At 43.4% G+C, this 23,013-nt stretch overlaps 1 protein-coding gene and 1 long non-coding RNA gene across 3 annotated transcripts in view; one reads left to right on the plus strand and one right to left on the minus strand.

Moving 5' to 3' along the window:
* Positions 1-814: 814 nt before the first annotated feature.
* On the minus strand, positions 815-17,466 carry LOC106697359. 2 transcript variants are annotated; one of them, XR_001348447.2, is made up of 4 exons: positions 17,229-17,466; positions 16,795-17,079; positions 13,147-13,368; positions 815-918 (listed from the first exon to the last, which is right to left on the minus strand). It is a non-coding gene; the product is annotated as an uncharacterized LOC106697359 (long non-coding RNA). The 2 variants fall into 2 exon arrangements; XR_002829553.1 differs by lacking the exon at positions 815-918 and adding an exon at positions 5,931-6,158.
* Positions 17,467-17,562: 96 nt separating this feature from the next.
* PTPN14 (protein tyrosine phosphatase, non-receptor type 14) overlaps positions 17,563-23,013 on the plus strand; it is a 101,851-nt gene continuing 96,400 nt past the window's right edge. The window contains 1 exon segment of the mRNA XM_023754754.1: positions 17,563-17,834. The gene's annotated coding sequence lies outside the window, so the exon portion shown is untranslated.

The raw sequence follows: 23,013 nt of genomic DNA on the forward strand, positions 1-23,013 counted from the left end.
ATGAGTAGTGTTAGGGTTAAAAAGTGTTATACCCACCTGTTGAAAATTTCATTCTAGAATTTAATATTCTAGGGTGCACCCCTGTGGACTCAGGATTCATTGAAAAAAAGGTACCCATGTTGGGGTCTTGCCCTCCTGATGTCCTTTCCTGATAGCGCATTCATGGGGGTAGCCACAGCTGCAGTCTTAGAAACAAGGCATTCCTGCCTTTTCCAGGCCTGGGAAGGACTGTCTGGGCTATTGTTAGCCAGCCGGTTAATGGTTAACTCCTACAACACGCCAGACATCACACCTAATCTTTTGATGAGACCTACTGCTCAGAATGAATAATGGTTAACCATTCCTTACCTCTGACTAAGACCATATACCTTCCATAGTTTGTTCTCTTAAATAGCTGACACTGTGAAGGACTTTTTTTTTTCTTTTGCAAATAACATTTACATAGCACAGACGTTTTATGACTCATTCCTTGCAAAGGAGCAGGTGGTGTCCCTGAATAGTTTGCCACCTTATAGGGACTAGTAGAATAGTTCTACCAATTTTTCATTTAACTCTCTCCCAGCTGTCTGGTGAGAGACCAGCCAGTATGAAATAGTCTTTTCCTCAGTGCAAATATGAAAAGACAAATAGTGCTCTTGTTAGCAGAAGAGTCTTTTTAAATTAAAAAAAATGGATTGATTGATTTAGATAGAGAGGAAGGGAGGAGAGAGAGAGACAGATTTGTTGTTCCACCTATTTATGCATTCATTGGTTGATTCTCACATGTGCCCTGACCGGGGATTGAACCCGAAACCTTGGCCATATCAGGTGATGCTCTAACCAACTGAGCCACACTGGCCAGGCCAGAAGAGTCTTGTTAAAAGTCTGCTGTGCTGCATGTGACTGAGATTTTCTTCTTTATGGGAACACTCATCCGGGCTGGAAAAAGATAAAAAAAAATCAAATCAAACAAAGGAAGCAAAGAAAGATATGAGTCTCCTCCCTCTCCCAGGGGCTGCTTCAAGCTGGGGCATTGCTGGTGACCTGGTGGCGGTCTCGGAGGACTCAGCCACCTCACTGCGGCCTACTGAGCTGGGCCACCAGGTAGAAGGCCGCAGCCCTGCAGCTGCAGCTTCAGGCTCACCACCGTTATGTCCAACCGAAGCTGTTGGAGCTCTTGCCCACTTAGGAACTTTCTATAAACATTCGAAATAGCCTTTATGTCATTAAAAAAAAAAGTTTGGCTGAAAATTAGCGTTTGCAGCTCTGAGACGTGTGTCCCTAATGGCTTTAATGATTTCACACGCGTTATCAGGGTCCCGCTTCCTTCCTTGGTAATCCGTGGACGCAGTTGTTCTCGGTTTCCTTTCTCCATAGGAATCTGTCTGTTGTCGGCGGAGGATGGCTGGCTGGCACAGCCAGTGTCTGAACTGACAGTTGGATCTGGGTTGGAGCATTTCTTGCTTATTACAACCTCTTAAGTTAAAAACAAACAAACAAACAAAAAAGACTGGGCTTTTTTTTTTTTTTGTAGTGAAGATTTTCCAGAAAGTTCCGAGGGCTGGCTGCATCTCCCATTCAGGCTTTGGCTCTGTGCATGTGGCTGGCATCCTCACCTCTCCTCAGACACTGCCTTTGGCAAGGGGCCAGGCATTTCTTAACAGCCGCAGTGCACATTTCTGTCTTTATCTTACTTGACTTTCCTGTGGAATGTGACATTGACCGTGGCCTCCTCCTGGACGCGTTGCCTTCTTGGGCGCCCCCTGATGTCCCTCCTCCTCCCCTGGGTGTTCCCCTTCACTGTCCTTTGAGGGTGCTCCTCCACTGTTGGATGCAGGTGTGGCCTCGCGTCTGATTCCATGCCTTCCTGACCCTTTTCTCAGGGGCGTTCATCTGTAACTCAGACCCCTCTCTCTTCAGGGCCCCCACATTCCAGCTGCCTACTGGGTTTTCCATGCAATGGACCGCAAATATCTTAAACTCAGAGTGCCACAAACAGAATTCATTTCATTTCTTCTCAGACCAGTCCCTGTTTCCTATATTCCCTGCCTTGGTGACTGTGTTACCTCCTATCGAGTTAAAGAAAGAACTTGAGGCAACCAAATAAATGTCTCATTCTTCTTCACTTTTCTTATCCCATGAGCACCATGCCCGTTTCCTTACTGTAAGGTGGCTGCATTTCCCCCATTCCAAGCCAATCCCACTGTCCTTCAGAGTCAGTATGACCTTACCTCCTGCAGGAGGAATTCTGTCCTAGCCCCTCGGCCTGGGGTTTAATAAGTCCTGTTTACCTGTTGATCCGAACTTGATTGAGTTTAGCTGTGGCCCAGGTCATGGCGTAGTTTCAGGGCTAGCAGAGTGGGACCTTGCAGATGTGTAATTTGCTGGAAGTGCCTGAGTACTGTTCTATGGCTGGTGGGTGTGCTGCCCTTTTCATGCAGAGATGGGGCTGGGGCATCAGCTGTGGACTTGTTGGCCCTGACAGCCATTTCTGTCATTGGTTTCGAGTTGGATGTGTCATATGGGAAGGTGATAGAGGGCAGGAGGCAGTTTTGGCACAGTGGGAAGATCATTGATTTCCAGAACTCTAAGGGGTAGGGAAGAATAATGCAGGAGAAGCACCCAGTAAGAGCTGGTTCTCAATAATGATATGTTTGGGGCAACCACCCAGGGGCTGGGCTAGGTGCTTGGATGGAACAGGGACCAAAAGGTTCAGTGGCAATTGGCTGAGGTGACAGTCCTCGCCTATTCTCTGACTCCCCGGTGCAGTGTGAAGGCCGGTCTTCTCAGAGGTGGTGCTCAGAGGCAGCTGCTTTTGTTCCGTAATGTAAGTTGGGAGACTTTTCTTTAGTCTTAAGTGGACTTTCTCATTTTTGTAACTAGTGGGGAAGAGTCGGGAAATGGTGACATCATGGGCAGCATTGTAATGACCAAGTCCTAGTTCTACAGTTTGGAGAAGGCACCTGAGTGTCCTTTTTCTCATACACCCTCATAACCAGAAAACTCTGTGTACAAAATGGTTCAAGTCCCGGGAACCACCAGTTGCTCTAGGCTTGTCCTTACTGTGGAAGCTCAGAGACTCACCCGTGAGATAACATAAGTAAATAGACATAAGGCCAACCAGTCCTGGCCAAGTAGCTCAGTTGGTTAGAGCATCAGCCCCATACGCCAAAGTTGCGGGTTTGATCTCTGGTCAGGGCACACATACAAGAATCAACCAATGAATGCACAAATAGGGGGAACAACAAATTGATGTTTCTGTCTCTCTCTCTCAAATTAATGCACAAAATTTTTTTTAAAACTTATTAGAGTAGGTGAAGTCATGTATGCTTGCTGCTGGACAGGTAGAAATATTTCCTATGCAGGTAAAAGAAAAACGACTCCTAAATTAATGCTGATGTTAGTCTGTGCTCTTCTGCAGCTAAATATGTCACATGATTTTCTCTAATTGCCCCCAGGGGTTGTTTATAGGCCAGCATTACCCTAGTAGGGTCACGGGAGCACATGGTAAAAGTGCTGCACTTTGCTCTGAGAGAGGGAAGAACGAGCCCCCGGAGAGCTGGCGGAAATGGAACTGCCCTGAATGGAGATTTGAAGTGAAAATTGACCACTCGTTGTGATTTCTCTGTTTTTTAAACCCTGTTTTTAAAGTTTATCTTGTCCTGCAAATACACACCTGCACATTGGAGATAAGAATGGAAGAAGGGCCGCTGATGACAAATGCATGGCTGTGTTTGAATAAGGTTCTCTGTCCTGATTACTGAGCGGGGTCCAGGTGCCATGCCTGGAATGTCTGTCCGTGTCTTTCCCACCCCAGCCCCAACACAGCATGTGTTTAGGCAGATTATATGTCATTGGAGATTATTTTGAGGATTTAATGAGTAGGACTCAATAAATGTTTGTCCTAGTAAACGCTTGTCTTGCCATTTTATTGCTCATTTTTTATTGTTTACTTTTTAACAGAATTGTATTTCAATTTTACTTGGAATGGTATATTTCTCCAAGTGCAAACTAATATTATGATTTTCATAACTTGGGTTTAAAACTCAAGATTCTCCCCATTGGATGTTGTCTTTTGGTTGGAATTTTTTTTTTTAGATGCTTTTGTGTACTTCTGTAGGGTTAAGCTGCTAATGTATTCAGGGGTCCTCAAACTATGGCCCGTGGGCCATATGCGGCCCGCAGGCCACATGCGGCCCGCCGAAAACATTTATCTGGCCCTCCGGGTGTTTTTGCCGCTGCTGCCTGTTGCTGAATTTGTTCATAGTTTTTTTTTAAACTATAGTCCGGCCCTCCAACGGTCTGAGGGACAGTGAACTGGCCCCCTGTTTAAAAAGTTTGAGGACCCCTATCATCAATAATCTAGACTAATAGTTTTTTTAAATTAGAAATTATTTTATAATCTTTAAAAACTTGGAGGGAAATCTGGTTACATCCTATGCAAATAATTGATATGAGCTGAGTGTTTATCCACCAGGTTTTAATGTCTAGGAACTTGATGGCATCTACATAGCAGGCTGGATGGATGGTTGAGTCTCACCACTTATATTTCATTTATGTTTTTCATATATATTTTCTGTTATTATTATTTTAAATGTTTTTATTGATTTCATAGGAAGGGAGAGGGAGAGAGAGAGATAGAAATGTCAATGATGAGAGAGAATCATCGATCGACTGCCTCCTGCATGCCCCCTACTGGGAATTAAGCACACAACCCGGGCATGTGCCCTGACAAGGAATCAAATCAGTGACCTCTTGGTTCATGGATCGATGCTCAACCACTGAGCCACACCAGCCAGTTTGTTCATACATTCTTATGAAAACCTTAGACAATTATACCTTCATCCCCTTCTGTGATAGCTCAGGTTCCTTATACACAGGGATTGGCAAAACTAGGTTTACAGTTGTTCGTAAGGAAAATAATAACAATAATTAATAAATAATAATACAAGAATAACCTGCAGACCTACTTTTGCCCCACTCTGTACATCGGATTCTGGTGAGGCCTGTGATAGACAGATTCCTGACCATTTCTTTCTCTCTGCTCCCCAGTGATTCTGACACTTAGGATGATATTTTTCTCAAGAGCGATCAAAATCTCTCTTATATTTGGAACCAAAAAAGAGTTGTCATTTCCTGAGTTCAAGGAGGAGGGTATTGGCGGCTTTCTTCTGTGGCAAAAAGGGTGGCACTGAATATAATGAGGCTCTCAAGTAGATAGCACTCTGGAGAGGTGACACCATGCCGTATGGGAGGACTTGGGCAGTCAGGTGTTGAACAGAGTTTGATTTGACTTAGCGATGTTGGAGAGGAGTGCTCCTGGGAAGGGAACGGGAGATCTGTGGCTGGCTCCTTCTAATCGGGAATCCGGAACCTGAGTCCATCTGTCGTCCCAGGTGCTAAGATGATTTTTTAGGTATCTTTCATTATTGTGACAAATATGTCAACACCATGGACAACATCAGTATATATTATTTCTTGGGAGGACATTCTGCAGAGAACTTTCATTCTTGGGCACATCCTCATTGATGTCTTAGAATCTATATATATAAAAGCCTAAGCGACCAGTTGACCGTTTGACTGTTTGACCAGTAACTATGACATGCACTGACCACCAGGGGACAGACGCTCAACGTGCAGGCATGGAAACATGAAAGAGACTGATGAATCTCAGAGGGAAGGGGGGCAGGGGAAAGGTGGGAAGAGATTAACCAAAGATCTTATATGCATACTAGACACCAGGTGCATGGATTTGTGTATCTGGGTTCCCTTGGCCTGGCCTGTGGGGATCAGGCCAAAACTGTCCCGGTGCACGGATTTGTGCACCGGTGGGGTCCTTTGGCCTGGCCTGTGGGGAACAGGCCCAAACCAGCTCTCTGACATCCCCCAAGGGGTCCTGGATTGAGAGAGGGTGCTGGTCAGGCCGAGGGACCCCATCGGTGCATGAATCCGTGCACCGGGCCTATAGTTAAATATAAAGCCCAAATGCCATCCAGTGGAATTGTGACTCATGGCCTGAAATGCCACACAGGAGTTGCTGCCAGAAACACTTGCAGGGAGATCCAGTTGCCCTTTCGCCTCCTCAGGTGGCTGGTCCAGATGTGTCGCCAGGAGCAAGAGTCCCTGTGGGAAATGTAGTGGCTTTTGAAGTTGAGTTTCATGTGGCGTGAAGAGTGTTTCTATATTCAGAGACATCAAACAAAGCTGAGTATTATTTTCTTTTTCAGGAGTTGTCTCATGGGCATTTTTAGAAAATTTATACTTAAATTAGAAATAATATAACAACTTTACAGATTAACATTAAAAAAATTACGGTTACTTGAACTTTGGCAGACTTTCTGAGTTCATGTAAATGGATAATTTTTCTCTGTAAAATGCTGGCTTTGAAGTTTTCTTTTGAGGGCAGAGATAAAATGTATTAAACTTAAACGTTTAAGTTAAATTTATTTTTGCTTGAGTAGGTGAAAGATGAATATAATGCAGAATTTAAGAAGCACACAAGAGCCTGGCTGGAGTGGCCCTTCCTCCAGTGCACCGGAAGATTGCTGGTTCTATTCCTGGTTGGGGCACATGCCTGGGTTGTGTCTTTGGTCCCCATCAGTTGGGTTGTGTGCGGAGGGCTACTGATTGATGTATCTCTCTCACATCGATGAGTCTCTCTCCCTCCCACCCTCCCTCCTTCCATCCCTCCCCCTCCCACTCTCTAAGCATGTCCTCGGTGAGGATTAAAAAAAAAAGTATACAAGATTATGCAATAGAAAGTTTTCATTCCACCCTTGATCTCTAGTCTCAGGTCCCCTCTTCTCTAAGAATTGTAAGTAGTTTTTAAGATAGTCTTCCAGAGCTATTTTGTGTGCATACAAACATATACACCCATGCCCTCGCTTTTCCACACATCTGGTACATACACCACTCCTGTTCTATGTCAGTATCGTCTCTTATCCTGGAAGCCATTATTTCAGTGTATAAAAGGCCTCCTTATTCATTTTTTTCTTATGCGGATGTGCCATTATTGACCGTCTTCTGTGATGAGCTTTTAGGTTGTTTCTGGGTTTTGTAATTACCAATAACTTTTTTTCACACATGTAAGAGTGTTAAAATAAATTTCTAGAGGTAGAATTGCTAGGTTAAAGGCTTCTGCCCTTGTAATTTTAATAGATATTGCCAAATGCTTGCCATGGAAGTTATACCACCAGCAATGTATTGGGGGACCTGGTAGACTATTGGCTTTTAAGTCTTTCTCTTGGGGGTGGGAATTAGAGAATTTGAAAATATTCAGGTAATTTGAAAATATATATATTTAAATACATAACGTATGCATATTTAAATATACTTTGATCTATATTTCATTATTGTGTAGTCACATTACCGTCTTTCTTTGGAAGCTAGATGTTTAAGTGGCTAGATGTTTAAGCTAGGTGTCTACAACATTAAGTTATCTATCAGATTGTGAAAAGGTGAACGATGAGGTAATTTGAGGAGCTTTTGGATTCATGTCCTCACTTTCTGTCTATGCTTCTCAAAATTCTTTAAGATTCAGCTCAGTGTTGCCTTCTTCCATGGAACCTATAATTAGTCTAGCTCTTGTTGGCCTGGGACAGCATTTACACCCTGTACTCAGTTCCATGCTTTCATTAAAAGGAATCTATATCATGTTTATGAGCCATGTCGGGAGACGAGATGTTAGGAGCAGTTTTAACTCGTCGCTTTGCCCTTTGATTTTTCTCTAGTTCTTGGGACAGAAACAATAACATTCAATAAATGCTATTTTCTCAAGTTTTTAAAAGCCCTCTCAAGTGCTTTATTATAACAGTTTAAGCATAAATCTTAATATTTTTCAGAGTAGGAAAGTAATAATGACCATTGTAGAAAATGTAAAACATATAGAAAATTTTATATAGCAACAAAATACACATCACCCAGAATTTTACCTTCCAGAGATCATCACCCCATCAATTCTTTTGTTGTGTGTGTGTTTAATTAAATTGGAAACAACATGCCGATGCAGTTTTATATTCTCCTTGTCGCCCTGCCAACAGTTGACAGTTTGAGTACGTCCTCCCGGAGCTTTTTCTATGCACATAACACATAATGTGAAATGTAAAGAAAGTTTTAGAACATAAATTAGAAACGAAATCACGCTAAGCATAATGCTGCACCTGCTTTTGCCACTCAGAGCTGTAGTCAGCTCCTCGTGTGTGTGTACAGAGCCTACTTCTTTTAAGCGTATGTACCATGACCCATACAACACAACATCTCCGTTGTATGCACTTTTCCCTATTATAATTAATGCTGAGGTGAACCTCTTTTTACATAGATACATGTCGAATTTTGGGTAGGTTCCTAGAAGTGGAATTGCTGCAACTGTGTTGAAAGGTCATGCATGCCTAAGTTTTTACTGAGGGTAATGTCAAATTTCCCCTTAAAAATGTCCTATTGGTGTATATTCCAGCAAGTAACACCGTGATATCTTCATCAGCACTGGAATGATCAGTCTTTTTTAAATTTATTTTCAATTCAAGAGAGAAAACAGTGGCCTCTTATGCATGTATAATTTACATTTTACTGATAGTGAGGTTGGTATCTTTTTTTAAATTTTTAAAATATATTTTATTGATTTTTTACAGAGAGGAAGGGAGAGGGATAGAGAGTTAAAAACATTGATGAGAGAGAAACATCCGTCAGCTGCCTTCTGCACACCTCCTACTGGGGATGTGCCTACAACCAAGGTACATGCCCTTGACCGGAATCGAACCTGGGACCCTTCAGTCTGCAGGCCAATGCTCTATCCACTGAGCCAAACTGGTTAGGGCGAGGTTGAGTATCTTCATATGCATAATCTGATGTCTTTTAGCTATAAAGTGTGGGTCTTTTTTTTTTTTTTGAAGTTTCTTATTGGATTTTTATGATACTGAATTTTTTGTCTATTGCAAGTATTTTTTCTCAGGTCGTTGTCTTATAATCCACTTTACATTGTCTTTAGCCATGGAAGCATTTAAAATTATGTAATAAAATCTGATAGTATTTAGGAGAGACTTACATACCTTCACATTAGTAATATATTTTCTTCTTGCAATTTTATAATTTTGTTTTCTTACATTTAGACTGAGCTAGATTGATAGAATGATTGACTTCTACTCTTCCTTTTGCCCTGTAGTTTGATCATGAAGATTGGTATACTTTTGTATAGTATTTTTATGACTTACCAAAGCAGCTTCATATAACAATAGATCAAATTAAAACTGAATGATGGAAGTATATATGTTACAGATGAATATTTTTTGGTGATTTTCAAATTTCTCTTCAGCTTTCATTTAGTTTGGCTTTTCAAATTGTGTTCCCTGGTCACTTTAGGCATCTCAAGACTTGGGACTAGGGGAGTGGTCGGCAAACTGCGGCTCGCGAGCCACATGCGGCTCTTTGGTGCCTTGAGTGTGGCTCTTCCTAAGCCTTAGGAGTACCCTAATTAAGTTAATAACAATGTACCTACCTATATAGTTTAAGTTTAAAAAATTTGGCTCTCAAAAGAAATTTCAATCGTTGTACTGTTGATATTTGGCTCTGTTGACTAATGAGTTTGCTGACCACTGGACTAGGGTGTCCTGGAGGATGTACAACTCAGTTCTGCTTTTACTGGAATGTTGCATTTGAAAATGAAGGTGTTTCTTCAAAAAAGAACCAGAAAACCAATGATTTGAAGTTTGGGGAGCTGGGTAGGGTTTCCCCGGGGGATTCCAGTGTGTTGGTGTTGGTCATGTGTGTGGTCAGTGTGCTTTGGAGCTAGAATTCCTTGCCTTGAGGACCTGGGCGGAGCTCCCTGGGCAGGGCTAGGCTAGGCCTCCCTCTGTTTCCAGCCCTATCCTGTTACAGTTAAAGTATGTTCCGCAGTTTGACCTTCCGCTCTAGAACACTTTGCACACTATTATTCCCCATTTCCTCCTGGATACCTTTCTCATCTGTACACTGGGATCTCGTTAGGCAGAAGCAATAAATACTTCAGAGCATAAATATTTTTGTTAAGAGCTGAAGTACATTTCTAAATCCGTGAACACAAGTGAAATGGAAAATTACTGAGTACATTACAAACTCAGACCCAAGAATGCCAGGGGAGTTTTATTTTTATGCTTAGAAAAGAAACATGAAGTGTTGTTTATCTGTGGGTGTGAAAAATATATTAAAATAGCATATCATAACTATATTCAAACAGTGTTTTTCTTGCCCCGTCTTAATTTGATAACTTCAGTCTTGTCCTAGTACATTTCTCTTGGAGTGTATTAATGCCACATTATTTATTATTTGGACTCCATTGAGTTACTGCAGATTTTTTGACTGTTTAATTCTTATTCCTCACCTTAATGGAATAGCTGATCCTTGGACAATGTAGGGGTTAGACCTCCCCCCTTCCTCAAATCCTGCACAGTCAAAATGCGCATAAAACTTTTGACTCAGTTGAATAACACACATTTGTATGTAATATATACTGTATTCTTACAGTAAAGTAAGGTAGAGAAAAGAAAATGTTATTAAGAAAACCATAAGGAAGAGAAAACAGTACAGTACTGTACGTCTTTATTGAAAAAAGTCTGCATATAAGTTGACCCCTGAAGTTCAAACTTGGTGTAGTTCAAGGGTCAACTGTATTTAATTGTTTTTCAGAAGGTACTAAATAAGTTTTGGTGCCTAGTATCGTCCCTTTTTGGGCTGAGGCTAAGAAGAGAGGCTGCATCTTGCCACCAGTGCTGGTCCTGATTTTCAGACAGTGGCTGCTTCACCCACAGTAGTGACCTCCAAGACCTGTTTAGTTTCATGAGTTGGACGAGAGGAATTCCAGGTCTTGCAGGCATCTCCTTCCTTTAAGTTCACTCGTGGGGAACATGACACATGGTCAGCGTTGCTAATTATACTTGAAGGAGCAGAATCACCTTCCTGCCTTCCCTCTCTTCCACCCACTCGTGTAGAGGTGACTCTTGGCCTTAGCACTGTCACGAGAGGCCACACGTCCTATAGACTCTTAGGAGGAGAGGCCACAGTGCAGTTTGCGTTCACTTCTGTGCTTCCCCATGAAAATATAAAAGATGCGAAAGCATATTGTTTATTTCTGGGATTGATTATTCTTTTAAGAAATCTTTCAAATTTCAGCTTTATTGAGGTATAACTATTGTAAGATATTTAAAGTGTCCACCGTGGTGATTTGATATGAATATAGTGAAATGATTTCCCCCTTCTATGTAACGAACACATCATCACCTCCCACATTTATCTGGTATTTCTTACTCTGTTGGCCCTGTGTGTTGTGGCAGCCTCCTAACTCCTGGGAGGGGCATGAAGCCCATTTATAAGAGCTCAGAATAAAAATCATAGAACACAAGTGCTCAAGAATGTTAGCTAAATGGTGACGGTGGTGGTGGTGGGAGATAAGGACTAAAGCTCATTTATACCCCATCTTCCTCGCCACCATCCTGCCAGTGTAATCAGCTGCACTAACACCCTGGTCAGTGTTCACCCTTTCATTTGCTTGGTTTTCTTAATAAACATCTGACTAAGTGTTCCCACACACTTCCCACTGCTTTATGAAACTCCTGCCCAACTTTCCACGAGATCCAATCTCATTCGATAATGTCACCCCCTTCCCTTTCTTTCTTCCCTCTGGAGCCCCCCAGCTTCTGCTTAGGTAAGGACTGGCACAGGTAACACTTCTTATAAAGACTTTTAAACCATTGCCCTGCTTTTAGGTCCTTCCCTACTCACAGCCTCCACACTTTGCAAAACAAAAACACCTCCTCACCTCACCAAACAGAGCAGAACACCTGGTACCTGTGCCTCTCAGGTTGAACTTCCAGAGGCTTACCTCTCAGTTAGCTCGCACGCCCAGCTTTCCTTCTGTATTTATATATTTTGATGCGGGGTTCCTGAAATCCCCTGGTTTCGTCAGGCGTGGGGCTTTCAGCATTTGTGTTTTATTCCCCTCCTCAATTGGAAATGATTTTTCAGCTGGGAAAAGGTGAAAACTTCACTATTTTGTGGCTCACATCCAGCAGTCTCCCAGCCTCTAGCTCCAAATTTCTAATTATTGGCTGGACTAAAGTCACCAGACAGGGCGAGGAAGTAAGCCTAGATATTCCAGACACATTTTGTACGTATTTGCCCTTGGTCCTAGTCTTTGTTATTGTCTGATACAAACGAGAGTGGGCTCAGGTTTTCTCCTGGTGTCTTCCTCTAGTGAGAGTTTTTCTTCCAGTGAAGATTTCATGGGAAAGTCCAGCTCGTGAGCTCTGTGTTTTCTGGTGAATAATAAGCCCAACTTAATGAGGTAGGTTGTAAAGATAACTTGTCTCATTTTAGTTCTGCAGCTAAAGGAACACAAGGCGAGGCAAGAGTTACTAGGGAACCACAGAGAAAATTAACGGGCGTTGAATTAGGACCTCAAGAGAGAAGGTCAGAAAGGTAGGGATACTTATGTTGTGAGCGCCTTAATAAGAGTGTTAAATTTATGAATTTGTAATGTAGAGAGGATGGGTCCCAGTGGCCCTTTTCAAGGTGAAAGAGTTTAAGAATAGGTAAAATTAGCATGTAGACATTTAAGTATATTTTATAAAGAAGATGATGTTTCAAGAAGATTGTTACTGAAATGAGCCTCGCCCTGGCTTGGGTGGCTCAGTTGGTTGGGTGTCATCCTGTGCACCAAAAGGTCACTGGTTGATTCCCGGGCAGGGCACATGCCTGGGTTGTGGGCTTGATCCCCTGTAGGGAGCGTGCAGGAGGCAGCTGATGGATGTTTCACTCTCACATTGATGTCTCTCTCTCTCTCCCACTCTCCCTTCCTCTCTTTCTTAAAAAAAAAATCAATAAAAATCTTTAAAAAAAAGATAGGGTCCCCTTGAGTGATTTTTCTTTGATGTGGTTAGACACCATCTAAAAGTTCTAACTTAGTATGGAAGTGGCTAAGTGCCATTACATTTTTTCTTAGTGCACTCTCTCTTGAGAGCATTCAGGCGCAGGTAGTAGGATGAAATCTTCATACTTCATTGCTTGCCTGTTTAGGTTGCTGTCTTAGAATCCGCATTTACCAATCAGACTTAACCAGTTCACTGCCACGCGTCCAAAACGGAAGCCATCCCCACACACCAGAGAAGCCTAAGGTAACCCAGTAAGAAAAAAAGCTATAACCTGATCTTGGTTGTTTTGACTCCAAGTCTTATTTCTTTCTGTTTTTACATTATGCATGCAGCTTTTTATCGTGTGAAAACACACGATTTCAGTCATTTTATAGGTCAAGAAATGGAGCAGCAATGTGTCGTAGCTTCTACATTTGGCAGTTCAGGCCTATGCAATAAGGAACTTCTAAAGATGTATAGCTTTGGACTTGATAGCATTCCTTCAGAATCTACCCTAAAGAAAGAATAAAGAATTATTTTTAAAAAGAAAGAAATAACAGCAAAGTTAACTTCAGCTAAAAAAAAAAGAACCAGAGGCATAGGCAAATCTTTTTGAACCATAGCAAAAAATCAGAACCCACATGCATGTAACAATGGTGAATGGTTCAATAAATGTTGGCCTATACCGTAGAGCAGTGGTTCCCAACCTTTTTTTGGCCATGCCCCACCTAAGCATCTCTGAAATCCTGATGCACCCCCCCCCTCGTGACATATAATTATTATTCAAAAAGCAAACTCCTAATCACATGGAGGAAGCCTAAAAGGCCATTAACGTGGTCTAAATAAGCTTCCAAAGAACATGGCATACATGAAAAGAGGAAAATAAAAGAACAAAAGGACCGTTGAAGAACTAAGGAAGAAATCACTAAGAAATTGTTATAAAAATAGTAATAATATGAAGCAATATGAAAAAATAGCAAATAAAGTTTAAGAACATATACTAGAGAACTGAAATGCATTAATATGTCACAATATATATTTATATACTGTATATGAGGCCCCTAGAACTGTATCTGAGGCCCCATAAGAAATATAAAAATTCACTGTTAATAACTCATTATTGAATTGCCCCCCATTAAAAATCAAACTGCCCCCCTGCGGGGTGTGTGTGCCCCATCTTGGGAAGATAAGTAGTAATCAGAAAGAATGAAAGAAATGAAACAAAGTAGTGGAATCCCAGTAATGTAAACAAATTTAAAATATACCTAAGTAAAAGGATGGGATAGCCAAAACCGGTTTGGCTCAGTGGATAAAGCCTCGGCCTGTGGACTGAAGGGTCCCAGGTTCGATTCCGGTCAGGGGCATGTACCTGGGTTGCAGGCACATCCCCAGTAGGAGATGTGCAGGAGGCAGCTGATCGACGTTTCTCTCTCATCGATGTTTCTAACTCTCTATCTCTCTCCCTTCCTCTCTGTAAAATATCAATAAAATATATTTAAAAATAAATAAATAAAAGGATGGGATAAAATATACAAAAGTTTTAAATTGATTACCCTTGGGTGGTGACATTATGCACGATTTTTAGTTTTTCCTTTTAGTTTTCTATAATTTCCACTTATAATGAATTTATAATCAGAAAGTATTAAAGATTATTAAAATTTTTAGATGAGGTAGAAAAAGAATGATCCTTCTCACCCTAATAATTCAAAAGAATGAAAACTCAAGCAAATTCCAGGATACAAGCGGTTTTAATCAGTTCTAATTTGAAAATGAATGTTGGATTGCAAGTGGTTTTTTTTTTTTTTGCTTTTGCATTTAGTCAAAGTATGATTGTATATGGTGCTGAAAGCCACGTGCTTAATGAGCCAGTATTGTAAATACTGTTATTTATGAAGGGGCCTATATGTGAATGTGCGTCTCACATTAAAATCCCATGGTGAAGGACTGTGCTTTGGACGCAGCCTCTGCCACCTGCTCGCTTTGGGACTTTGGCCAGATCCATACAGTCTCAGTTTTCTTACCTGTAAATTGGGGTTGTGAGGATTAAATGATGTCATGCATGTAACTCACTCAGATGATTTTATAGCTGAAATGATAAGTGATAGCTGATTTAGTGCTACTCCTGAAGGAAGACTTATTTCAAATTTTCTTATATAGAATATTGAGGAAAGGCAGAGATTAACTGGTTTAAAGTATTTTTGGGGGGTCTAATACAATATTAATACTCCAAAGATTACATAGGGGCAAAGTAGATGTTTCTGCTTCTGCCTTCCTCCCTCTGAGGTCAGAAGTGTTCCATGCCTTTTCTCCTAGCTTGTGTAAGCACAGACACATAGAGGATGACTGGTTTGGCTTTATTTTTTTTGCCTTACATATTACTCTGCAACTCACCCTGGGTGTCACTCTGAACCAATAGATTCTGTTCTAACTAATTTCCAATAATTACCTAAGACCCTAAATAATTTTCTATGCCAGGATTTCTTTGAACATAACTCTGTTATGGATATTCAGGGCGGTTTTTGACCCTTATACATAACCCTGAAGATTCGTTGCTTTTATTTCCTATGAAAGTTTCCCACAAGTGGCACTGCTGAGTCAGAGTACGTGTTAATTATAGTGCGGAGGGATTTGGGGTTACACAAGCTGTTTAAAACGTTGGTTCCTGCCCTCTTACAATCTAGTGGAAGAACAGATGATGTGCATTCTTTTCCCAGGGATTTCTTTCCTTCTTCTTTTTTTTTTTTTTGCTCTTATACAAAGATTTCAGTAGATAGTGATCCCCCCCCCCCCCCCCAGGGAAGTTTGAAATCCTTAACATTCTGAAACAGGTATAAATCAAGAGAGCGGAGGGAGCCTCCTTCATTACGTTTACTGTGTAAATTGGGATCGTGAGGATTACATGATGTCATGCATGTAAATCACTCAAATGATTTTATAGCTGAAATGATAAGCGACAGCTGAGACAATGCTACTCCTGAAGGAAGACTCATTCCAAATTTTCTTATATAGAGTATTGAGGGAAGGCAGAGATTAAGTGGTTTAAAGTTTGCTGTGTTCATTAGCGATGAATTTGTCAGCAATTGTGCATGTTTAAGTTTTTCAGCGTTTAAGAGCTCAGTCCAACTTGGGAACCGAAGCACTTGACCTTTGCCCTCCTGTTCCTGCTGCTGTGCTCATACCCTCCAGGGCCGCAGGCACCCCCCAGGCCTGGAGAGCCATCCCACACGCAGCATCTTGTCTCCAGTGGCCCAGGCTTGCTCTGCCCCAGGCAGGGCAGCTGAGCAAATCTTCAGCTTGAGGTCAGCCAGGGTGACAGGAATGGTCCTAGGCTAACACAAGGGTTTTAAAACAGTGAATGTACTGCACTTGGTTGGACAGGTAATGCCATTTCTTCGTAATGTCACTCAGAGAGCTGCTTAGTACAACCTAAGATTTCCCACGTTTCCACTTAGGTAGTGTGTGTGCGTGTGCGTGTGTGTGTGAGTGTGTGTGTGTGTGTGTCTGCTAGGCAGGGGATGGAGAGAAGAAAGGACACAGCTGGCGTGGCTGTGCATGTGTATATGGGTGTTTGTAGTCTATCTACATGGAGGTGTCTGCATGTCGCATGACTGTCTGGGTTTAGGCAGCGGTTCTCAATCTGTGGGTCGTGACCCCTTTGGCGGTCGAACAACCCTTTCACAGGGGTCGCCTAAGACCATCCTGCATATCAGATATTTACATTACGATTCATAACAGTAGCAACATTACAGTTAGGAAGTAGCAACGAAAATAATTTTATGGTTGGGGGTCACCACAACACGAGGAACCGTATTAAAGGGTCGCGGCATTAGGAAGGTTGAGAACCACTGGTTTAGAGGCCTTGTTTTCTCCCATCAGTAATTAACATTTGGTTACTTCAGTTGGGATTATGCAACTCTTTACAGCTGACACTAGTTCGTACCTGTTTTCATTCCTTCTTCCCTCTGATTCAGCGTCTTGGCTCCGGAGAAGCGATTGCCCCGGAACACTTTTGAACCCGCTTGGCTGTCCCCTGACTCACTGGAGTGGTCACATACCTGAAACCCACCGGGCACCCTGTCACGGTTCCCAGGCGGTGGGACCTGTACTTGCTTGTTTTGCACTCATGTTTTGTCTCCTTAACTTCAAAAACCCTCCGACTCTTGGTTTGTGGAAAGCAGTTTTTATCCTTGTGCTACTTAGCAGGCGCTGGGTTTCCTTGGATTTCCTGCAGCATTGCGTGAAATGGCACCAATAATGATAAGGGCAGTGAGAACACGCACGCGAATGGTGCCAGCACTTGGATATTCCTAACTCCCAGAATCTTCCCGACCACTCTAGTGAGTGATGGACACTGTCATCACCCCCATGTTGTACCTGCAGAAAGTGAGGTGGCCTCGGAGCCTGGTTCTACCGCTTGGAAGTGGCTCCTGTGTGGACATGACTCCCCATCTGGGTGAGGCTGGCTGGTGGAGCTCGAGGAGCCAGGGAACCAGGCGCTGTCCCCGGGAACTGAGCTCCGGACCGGCAGGCCCAGTGCCGAGACTTGGCAGAGATGCTGGCTGTTGCTTATGTTTGGAGAGGAAGTGACACAGATGAGTCCTCTCCTCCCAGAGCCCTGGACCTGTGAGGGGCGTTGAGGGAACTCAGGCCTGGGCAGGAAGGAAACGGGGGAGGGAGGTGTGGAAACTGCTGGGGAGGCCACTTGCAGCAGGCTCTCACGGGGAGAGGGGAGCCCCTCTCTCGGTCCCTGCGGTCCCTCGGGGCGCACATCGCAGGGGAGGGCGAAGCCAGTTAAAGGTGTGTTCGCCGCGGAGTTTCTTCTGTTTTGATGAGTGAGTCATATGACCAAGCTGGAAAGCATCTTGGGCTGCTCTTGTGATCGTGTTTCTGGAATTGGTTTTTGAAGAGGTTGCGTGCGACGTGCTGGGATTCTCTCTCTGCAGCACAGACTGGTGCTGTGGAAGGAAAGCAAGCGTCCAGGTAGGCGGCATGGGGGTGGGGGGAGGGGGGCGGGCAGGAGAGGGGGTGCTGAGGCAGGGGCAGGACTCTGGTTCTGTGCCAAGCCCTCTGGATAGGACATCCCAGGGCTGAAAATTGGTCACCAGCCTCAGGGTCCATGTCTGCCCTATCTGCATGAAGTCCACCGCGGGTGAGCCAAGATAGACCGCCGGTGGCGGCTGGCTCGCAGTCGTCCTAATAGAATGTGGGAGCTTGCTATTGTCGGGTTATTCTTCTATCGCCAGGTTGTAGTTTCAGCCCCCGTTCTAGATATTGTGAGCACGGTTCTTTGAGTAAGAAATGGGGTCAGATAATGTCAGTGTCTGTCTGATGAGGGGCAAGTTCTTAACCTCTGCAGCCCAGGTGCCCTCGTCTGTAAAATGGGGACATGAGGACTAACCTCAGGGCAGTAGGGCTATGGGAATACTGCTCAGTGTGGCCCTGTCTTTGAATCTGCTCTAAAAATGGAGGTGCTCATGACCGCCTTCTTGGTGTCTGACACTAGGGGATGTTGTGTTCTGGTTCCTGGCTGAGAGCAGCTCTGGCATTCCCGGACCCGCATCACGGTGGGTGTAGACATGGATAGCAAAGAGCTGGAATCGGAGAGTTGCAGCTTCTGAGGTCTCAAAGGATGGAGTCCTTTGGGACAAAGCATTCCTGGCATGAAAGGCAGAGAAGGCTCCTTTGAGAAGTAAGCCAGACTCAGGTATTCTGATACACCCCACCTGACGCCAACGGGCCAGGGGAGACTCCCCTATCTTGTGTCGGGTTGATCGGCCTTTGCATTTTATCCAACTTGTCATTGTATCTCCAGAAGGAATTTTCCCCGCCATCTTTTAAAAATTGAAGAACTTACACTGTCAGTTTGGTCTAGTTAAACACACGTTTTAGTTTGGAAGGGCAAAGGGGTTCAGTTGGAGGGAAAATTCTGACCCCCTTTTTCTGTAACGTATCTGCAACGTTGGCACTGTTATCTATGTTGCCAGGTTACTTGACAAATTACCCTTTAAGAAAAACTTTTATTGAGAAAAATCCAACGTTTTACTATGGGAAATTTCAGGCATGCACAGCGCTGTAGAGAATGGTGTGACCCTTGTCTCCCACCGTCAACAGCTGTCAGCATGGCCAGTATTGTCCCTCTCACAGTCCCCCACCCCATTATTGTGGAGAAAAACCCCAGACAACCTATTATTTTATCCATAAATATTCAATGTGGGCTTTGATGACCTTAGAAGATCCAGTAATGTCAAAAATGGAGACTCTCATATTTGAAGATCCTTCTGGTGGGAAGATCTTGTCTATTTAGACAAGGCGGTCAGCCTCAAAGCTGGGGGTGGGGAAATGATTTTTTTTAAAACAATCACCTGGGGGAGCCTTCAAACTACTTGCCCTCTCAGAGTTTGCTTCTGCGGCCCCCAGGCTCCCTCAGTTGAAAATCTCAGCCTTTGATGCACTGTGGACTTGGTTTGCGTCTGAGTGTTAGAGCAGGAATAAAAGTTAGGGGACCACTGCTTGCGGGTAAAAGTGATTCCAGGTAACGGGAGCTTTACCTCGCAAGAACCAACTTGTTATTTTTAACCACCATGGATGGGAGCTGTTTAAAAACATATATATATTTTTGCCCTTTTAACCAGAATATGCTGGGTATTACTCGTTTCCATTTACTATAGTTTTTGGGACACAGTCTGCCCTGCTGTAGAGTGCTTATTTTTATAGTTTACCTGTCACCTGCCTCCTTGCCTATTTTTATTCTGAAAACGTGCTCTTGTCTCCTTGAAATCTGCTACGGGCTACGAAGCAAGGCCCAGAGTTCCTGTACAGGAACTCAGAGTGCACCAGCTGTACGGGCATTCTTGTTTCTGAGCACAGTGTGTGTAGTTGGAATGAAGAGCTTTGTGATCGCTGACTGCTCCCGGTTTCCAGCGATCCTCTGCATGGATGAGGTTGTTGTGTAGCCACCCTCCATGCAGATGAGCCATCACCCTGATGGGCACAGTTTGGCAGGAATCTGTCCTCTAACTTCAAATCGAGCTTAAGGAGGTCTCCAGACGTCATGTTGGAAAGGTCAGGTCTCCAAGGAAAGTTGGAAAATGTGTGTCTGGACAAATTTCTCTCCATCTCACCACTGCGTTTGGAAAGCGAGTTAGGAGGCGAGAAATGAAGGGATTAAACAATGTGACCATTCTGCTTTTGTTGTTGTAGTTACTCAGCAGCTAAAAGGTAGGGCCTTGCATTTTAAACCTTGCACAACACGTTTACTTGGCCAAAAATAATGTGATGTGTGGATTTCATTTGGGTATGCCATAACAATAAAATGTATAGAAGAAATGAACAGTCTACCTTTCACCACACAGAACTGACTTCTTTTCTGCTCTTCTTGAGGGAGGAAATCAGAGAAGACATTTTCCCTTTCCCATCCCCTCCCACCCCACCCCACCCGTCTTTAAAATTCTCCTTCGGAAAATGACACAGTATTTTTTAAAACCCAGCTGAGCTGTGCCCAGGTTCATACACAGGATGGACTAGTTGCATCAGTTTTCCTTTCTCACACCCAGACGAGGGTTACATAGTTCTGTGAGGTGTGCTTGGAGTTGTAAAAATACGGAATGCTGGAAAAATCCCAGAGTCTGTTGGTAAATAGAGAACACAGCTGAACAGCACTTAGCTTCTATTGGTGATTTTCGAACTTGAGGGGGGAAAAGGGGGCAGGTGTCCATAACATAGCACGGGAAATAAGAGCGTGTGATGACCACGTTTGAGATTTGGATTTTCATGTCTCTTTCATGTCCCTAAAGACATCACAAGTAATTCAGTAACGAGGAGTAGACTACTTTTGGTTGACAATATAAAAGATCCCTCCACGTCTCACCCATCATATTCAGAGATTTAGTAGGTCAGCCGAGTGACTTTTTCTGTATTATGAGAAAGCTGTCTTTGCTTTGTGTTTTTAACTTAGTGGGTTTTTTTTGGTGATATCTTTAGGGAAAGAAATGAGAGGACTGTAGAAGGTGCTGGAAATCCACAGCTGGGAGTTCCAGGTGAAGCTTCCACATGAGAGCTTTTCGGAAGCCGATTGGTTAGCAGTGGGGTTTAGAAGTGACTGGGCTTTTCTGTAGGTCTCTCCCACTGTATCGCGTACTGTAAAAGGCCTTCACCAGCGTGGTGCTTACAGAGCAAGTGCCCCAACAAATTGCTTTTGGGAGTCACGGCGCATTATAACACCATTGATGACGTCGCTAGGTCCAGTGTCGTTTTTTGCGAAGAACTTCCCTGGGACGTAGCCTCCCTCTGGCCTCTGAGACCACCCCCAGGATCAGGCACACCCAGGTCTAGAAAAGGGACACTTGGGTGGTGGGAATGTTCTTGTAGAAACCTCAGTTCCATCTTTCTGTCCCCCTGAAGCGCACCCGTGAGCTGACTGACCTCTCATTCCTGTTCTCCGCAGTTTAAGCCTCTCTGAGGCCTCCAAAAGTCGGACCTCTCTAAGCTCCAAATTCCTCAAGTGTCTCTGAGGTCACCAGGGGGCCCTGCCCTATCTTGGCAGCAAAAACTCAACCCTTTTCAGGATTCATTCTTTCTCTCATTGTAATGACAGATATTTATTTAGCTCCACTTTTGGTTTATAGGAGACCACAAAGCTGAATGTGACACAGATCTTGCCCTTCAGGATTCCAAGTGGGGAACTAAAACACATGCGGGAGTTTCTCCAGGAAAGGGAGACTGGGGTGCCGTCAGCTGTAGAGACACAGCCACACAGGTTATAAGGCAATTTGGAAGCAAGTTCCCACTCCCCCAAAAGACCCGTTGCTAACCCCAGACACTATACACACGTAGTTGAGAGTCAAGAAGAAGGCTAGTCTCCTTACCCACTCGGGATGGGCTGCGTAGGACTTTCATTGAATGAGCCACTCCTTTCTGCTCAGGTGTCAGGGCTGGTGATGACAAGTGGTAGGGCTGGGAGAATGCACAGTTCATTTATTTTTTTTTATTTGAGATTTTTCTATTGATTTTTAGAGAGAGAGAAGAAGAGAGGGAGAGAGAGAAACATCTATGTGAGAGCAAAACATCCATTGGCTGCCTTCTGCATGTCCCCTACTAGGGATCGTGCCCACAACCCCGGCATGTACCCTAAGCGGGAATCAAACCAGCAACCTTTTGGTATGTGGGGCGAAGCCCAGCCAACTGAGCCACACTGGCCAGAGCGCATGGTTCCTTTTTATGCCTGGTCCCTTTCCCTAGGGAATTGTAGCACATAGCTCCATCTTAAACTCTGTATTCTTTGCTTTGCCTTTTTCTTTTCTTTTTTAAAGCCTTTCTCCACAGTAGCTGGTAGGGTACTCAGCCTTCTTTTCACACCTGCCTTGCTCTCCTTTGAGTGACCAGCTTGCAGTGCTGGGGAGAAGGAGGGACTGTGCCACTCTACTGAGTGCCCCCAAGGACATTTTCTCATTTCCTGCTCACAAACAGGTGGGGTGAATATTGTCTTTGTAGATGAGGAAACTGAGGCTGAGAGAGGATAAATGACTAACATTCACCCAGGCCTCTCTGGTTAATGCCAGTTCTTGCCCAAAGGTTTGCCCGTGTTCTTTTCCTTAAGGGTGAACTTGGGTTCTCAGAAGCACTCAGCTCACCCTCCTCTGTGCAGTGACTTTCTCCAGTGCAGTCGTTGACATTCACTTTCCTTTGCTTTACTGCGACAAAGACCCTGAGTTAGAGAGTTCTCAGTGTGTGTGGCACTTTTTTTTTTGTTTTGTTTTGTTTTTTTCTTTGCTTCTTATTCCCAGTTACTCATCACTAAAGGGCTGGCATCTAACTCTCTTACTTTTCTTTCTAAGATGCATCTAAGAAAAAGGGATTAATAGATTATATTTTAAAATTCGAATAAATTAGTCTTTACTGTTAGTTTTACCATCGATAGTAACAAAAGAGACTTGTTTAACCTTCATGATTGGGTATTAGCAACAATTGCAGCTCATATCATGTATTAGATATGTTCTTTACGAGTGGATCAAGAAAATTCTGTATTTTAGATGAGTGTTTATTTTTAAAAGAGCTTTCTGTTTTAAGAAACACCTTGTAGTAAATAGAAAGACAACTGCCTAACTTGATCTCTTTTGAAAAGCCAGTTTCATCAGGAAAATCTGAAGTGTCATGACCATGT

The sequence above is a fragment of the Myotis lucifugus genome, unplaced genomic scaffold (genome assembly GCF_000147115.1).
Source record: "Myotis lucifugus unplaced genomic scaffold, Myoluc2.0 scaffold_65, whole genome shotgun sequence".
NCBI classification, from domain to species: domain Eukaryota; kingdom Metazoa; phylum Chordata; class Mammalia; order Chiroptera; family Vespertilionidae; genus Myotis; species Myotis lucifugus.